The sequence below is a fragment of the Octopus bimaculoides genome, chromosome 21, assembly GCF_001194135.2.
Source record: "Octopus bimaculoides isolate UCB-OBI-ISO-001 chromosome 21, ASM119413v2, whole genome shotgun sequence".
Lineage (NCBI taxonomy): Eukaryota > Metazoa > Mollusca > Cephalopoda > Octopoda > Octopodidae > Octopus > Octopus bimaculoides.
This window is the reverse complement of record NC_069001.1, coordinates 3,870,018-3,875,406: the sequence shown is the minus strand read 5'-3', so window position 1 is coordinate 3,875,406 and position 5,389 is coordinate 3,870,018. Positions and strand designations below refer to the sequence as shown.

Genomic DNA, 5,389 nt, shown 5'->3' with positions numbered 1-5,389 from the left:
CAAAGCAACAAACCAAATGTCACACCTTAGTAGTAGTAATAGTGGTGGTGGTGGTGGTGGTGGTGGTGGTGGTGGTGGTAGGAGTGATGTTAGTGGTGATACAAGTAGTAGTAGTAGTAGCAGTAGTAGTTGTTGCTGCTGTGATTACTGTTGCTGTAGTTGTTGTTGTTGTTGTTGTTTTGTCATGGTTTTAGTCCCAGGTCTCTCCTGATCAATGACACGTATGTATATGATCAAAGGCATTCCAGATGTGACCATCTCATCATTTTCGTGGATATCTACAAAACTACACATTATGCAATGTGCTCTTCCTTTATTAGTTCATGTTGGCATTCCTGATGTTGTTGCTGTCGTTGGTGGTGGTGTTGGTGGTGGCGAAGGGGGCTGTTGTTTTTTGTTGTTGAAGCCATTGTCTTCATTTTCTCCCACAACCCAGAATCTTGAAATCCTTAAATATCTTGTCTGTCTGTCTGTCTGTCTGTCTGTCTTTTGTATTCTTCCTCTGTTAAAAACAATGTTTTGTTGCTGGAGGCAGCAAATGTTTGGATCACACCCACTCACACACACACACACACACACACACATACATTGATACATACACACCTACACACATACATACCTGCATGCACGTATACATATATATGCACACACACACACACACAAGCATATATCAGTAACTGTTGAATAATGAACTCATATCATCATCATCGTCATCATCATCATTTAACGTCCGTTTTCCATGCTGGCATGGGTTGGACGGTTTGACTGAGGTCTGGAGAGCCAGGAGGTTGCACCAGGTTCCAATCTGATCTGGCAAAGTTTCTACAGCTGGATGCCCTTCCTAACGCCAACCATTCTGAGAATGTAGTGGCTGTTTTTTGTGTGTCAAATGGATATTACCTATATTCCAAATCCATTGGATCATTGGATCCTATAAAACTGTCCTGATTGTGCCAGTATGGAAAATAGATATTTGATGGTGGTAGTGGTGGTGGCAGCAGTGGGGAAGAGGTCCATAACTGCTGATTTCTAATTGTAATTTAGTCAGCAAGATCTGCTTGCCTGTTCATCATGCACAAAGGAAATCGTTTTTTTTTTTGTTACCCAAGCTTAAGCATATACTGTTATTTTAGGAATCCCACAAGGCTTTCCAAGAAAGAGCTGCTAAAGAAAACAGCTTAAAACAAGGTTTATTGTGATGTTTATTTATGTTACATGCCAACGAAATTGCATCCATAGCAGTTTGACGATAGATCTCTTTCATTGTGTACAACAATATCACAGACATCAGCATACAAGTCTTCTCTTATCTGAGATACAAAAGTGTGTGATTTAGAATTAAGCTGTTTGAGGTTGAATAATGAATAACTTGCCAGTTGTGTGGTAGCATAGACTATAAATAAGACCTCAGAGAAGTTATTGAAAGCATTTGAAAAGAACCATTGTGAAGCATATGGCAGATAGTGCAGGGGTTGTTCTATCACCTTGTTTTACACCTCCCAATTATTGAAATTTGATCTGGACATTCACCATCATGAAAGCATATGGTGTTGTGGTTAAGATGTTGCACCCACAATTGCTAGATCATGATTTCAGTTTCTGGACTAGGTGGTGTGTTGTGTTTTTGAGCACAAACATTTTATTATTGCTCCAGTCCACTCAGCTCTAAGGAAATAACCTTGCAATGGACTGGTGTCGCCGTTTAGTGGGAATTTTATAGTCTTCTTTATTTATATCTGGGTGACCAGAGAGTAATGCCTAGAGCTTAGCTTTCATATCATCATGAGAAGCTTTGATAATATTTTAAAATTTATTGGGACAGCCTACCTGATGTGTACTAACAGTCCAAGTCAGAACTACCTGGTGATTAATAGGTAACACCACACTTGCTACAACTGAACTGGTGTTTCACTACTGGATGAAGTTTAATGTCATACCCAGGACATACATACATGCATACATACACACATGCATATATACACATTGATACATACATGATGGCTGTAACTGAAACAATGCCATCGATTAAACAGGAGCAGCACAGATGTGGCACCAATGGGTGCCGCTTGCAGCAGGTTCACCAGCAAAGACTATAAGAATAAGTATTAAGCTCTGAAAGAACAATTAAGTCTTGGGGTCGATTCATTCGACTAAAAATTCTTTAAGGCGGTGCTCCAGCATGGCCACAGTCTAATGTCTGAAGCAAGTAAAGGATGAAACAAAAAATGATACATAGACACATACATTCACACTATCTCACCCATACCCCCTTCTACACCCAGCAGGTATTAAAATGGTGGGCAATGTCCGTCTAGGGTCTTATGTAAACTGAAATTACACAATTCAACTTTCAAACTCTTTAATAACTTTCATGAAAATCGTTTTGAGAGAAAATGCTGCTGGCTTCTTTTCCCTGCACGCAAAGCTTTTGAGGTGTTACCTGCAACTGAAGGAATTTATACTTGTGTGTATGTGTGTATGTGTGCATACATATATGTTTATATGTATGCAAACATTACACGCACACACACACACACATGCATACATATAAATACATACATATATTGTAAACACATACGCACACATTTTCTCACCTCTGGGTCTCCTCTTTACACCCCCCTCCAACTACCACTACAACACTAACGCCCCCCCCCCAACACCGGATAAAGTATTAACACAGTTTCTGTATGTTTGTCTCTTTTATATATATATATATATATATATATATGTTTTTTCAGTTCATTTGTCTCTCCCCCCCTCACTCCCCACCTTTCCTTCTCCTCTCTTCTCCCCACCCCTGTTGCTCCTGTCTTTTCTTCTTACATCACTTTTGTACTGTTGTTCAGTGTGTATCTGTGTGTGTGTATGTGTGTATCTAAATATATTCATACACACACACATATTTATGCATACACACATACACATCTATGCACCTGTTTGTGAACACTTCTGTGTGTGTGTGATTGTATTCATGTGTGTCTGTGTGTATGTACACCTGGCTGTGTGTGTGTGTGGCTACCCATGTACACATGTGGCCAGGTATGTACCTGTCAGCACTGAGACGTATAATATAGTCGGTTGTCTTGAGAAACCCCTCATTTCTTAGACGGAGCAAAAAGGCCCAACATCTCTTCAATGATGACAGAAAGATGGCTGCTCTGATTGTCATCATCACTGACTGCTAAGTCTTGTTTTAATGGAAAGGTGGGTTCATCTTCATTGTTTGTTGTTGTTGTTGCTGTTTTTCTTCATCTTACTCTTTTACTTGTTTCAGTCATTTGACTGTGGCCATGCTGAAGCACCACCTTTAGTCGAGCAAATCGACTAGTACTTATTCTATCGTTTTCTTTTGCCAAACCACTAAAGTTACGGGGACATAAACACCAGCATCGGTTGTCAAGCGATGTTGGGGGGACAAACACAGACGATGAACGAAATCTAGATTCATTCTAGTAATCGCGAAATCGGCCAATACACAGTTAAGTTTATTTAAAAGAAAGTTGGTCGTCTTCTGTTGGTTGTTTTTCCTCGCATTAGGTACTAAATGTGGTTATTTTGAGAAGTCCACTGTGTGGCGTTATTATTTTCTGTAATAATGCCCTTTATATAAATATATATATATATACATATATACGACGGACTTCTTTCAGATTCCATTTACCGAATCCACTCACAAGGCTTTGGTTGGCCCGAGGCTATAGTAGAAGACACTTGCCCAAGGTGCCACGCAGTGGGACTGAACCAGTTATATTGTACTTAATGCTTAGCACTGGAGCTTGTTCTGATCCAACAAATCTTTGATCAAAGATGTCCTGTGCTATAGTCTGTGTGTGTGTGTGTGTGTGTGTGTGTGCATGCTTATTTTAGCTTATATATGATTTATTATGTGTGTCTGTGCGTATATGTGTGTGTGTGTGTGTGTGTGTGTGTGTGTGTGTGTTCTGTAGCCCCAGATCTGCTCTGATCCAGCAGTTCTGTGTTCAAAGCTGTTTTAGTCATAACCATCTCGTATCTTATTCGAGCACAGTATCCTAGCTCAGCTCTACATTGTCCAGTGACATCCATCATTTTAAGAAAGTATCTTTTATTTTTTTTTATCTGTTTCAGTCATTCGACTTTTGCTGTGTTGTGTTGTCAAACAAATAATCCCTGGTACTGATTTTATTAAAGTTTGGCTTTTGTTCTCTCAGTTAACCCTTTCAGAATTTAAACAGGCCGAATCCAGCCTAAAATATACTGTTTTACATTCAAACTAACTAGATCCAGCCTCTTGTACCTATCCTACAATGCCATTCTAAAAATAAACAATCATATCACTGAAATCTCAAAGCTACAAGATAATTTCAGTATTAACCCTCTTGGGACATCCAGGCCAATTGATCAGCCCAAATGATACAAGCTGGAAGGACTTTGAGGCCAATCCATCGGCCTGATGGAACAAATGTTGTGAATGGTTGGTTTTGAAGTGTAATGGCTAATCAGAGACCATGTTTCAGTAGAGGTATTGCAATAGAATCCAAATAAACCAAGAAAGAAAAAGGGAGTGGTTGTGGAGGTGGGGTTCATATTTGGGAGTTGTACTTGTCTAGTGAGCAGGTCGCAGTTGAGTGACTCAAATATTTTAACACCTTATGAAATCGACTTAGAATTTCAAATAAATCTCACTGCTTTTCTGTGTTATTAAGGGGCCAAAATGGCCCTTCTTCCATCCAGCTGCTGCAAAATTCATATTTCTGTTAATAATAATAATGATGATAATGGTGGTGGTGGTGATGTTGGTTATGGTGATGGTGGTGATGATGATGGTTGATGGTGGTGATGTCGATGATGATGGTTTTGATGATGATGCTCATTTGTTGTAATGGTGGTGGCCGACAGTGGTAGCAGCAGCAGCAGTAGTAATAGTTAGGCATATTAAATTAGAGAAAAACTAATCAACACCCCACCCCACCTCCATCCCCCTTCCTTTTTGTTACACTGACTCATACCCTAATTTTATCTCCCTTCCCTCTTTCCATTTTAAAACATAGATATATATGTTGGTGGTGGTGGGCCAGGTAAAGATGGTCAGGTATCTTAAAAGCCACTTGTTGTTGTTGTTGTTGTTGTTGTTGTTCTATACCCATGTCTAACTGTTAATTATATTATGCAAAAGACCTCCTTCATTATAAACCTAAAAACAGCTGTCTTCCTGTGATTTGGAGGAAGTTAAGGTAGTGGTGGGGGGGTGACTTCAGAACACAGTAGTGGTGGTCATGGTGATGGTGGTGGTGGCCATCAGGTTGCTAGTCTTCTATGTCTTCTCTCTCATTCACTCACTCTCACACCCTGTCTCATTTACTCATTCATACTCTCACTCACTCTCTCTCTCTCCCTCTCTTTCTCTCAC

General features: G+C 39.8%; 1 protein-coding gene across 7 annotated transcripts in view; it reads left to right on the top strand.

Annotated features, from left to right (window-relative positions):
• LOC106882890 (G protein-activated inward rectifier potassium channel 3) overlaps nucleotides 1–5,389 on the top strand; it is a 218,464-nt gene that overhangs the window by 168,806 nt on the left and 44,269 nt on the right. Inside the window, exon 1 of one of the 7 annotated variants that reach the window (XM_014933704.2) lies at nucleotides 3,069–3,204. The exons of 5 other annotated variants lie outside the window; for them this stretch is intronic. The gene's annotated coding sequence lies outside the window, so the exon portion shown is untranslated. Of the gene's footprint in view, nucleotides 1–3,068; nucleotides 3,205–5,389 lie in introns of those variants that run through there. One more of the 7 variants, XM_014933703.2, reaches the window with a different exon arrangement.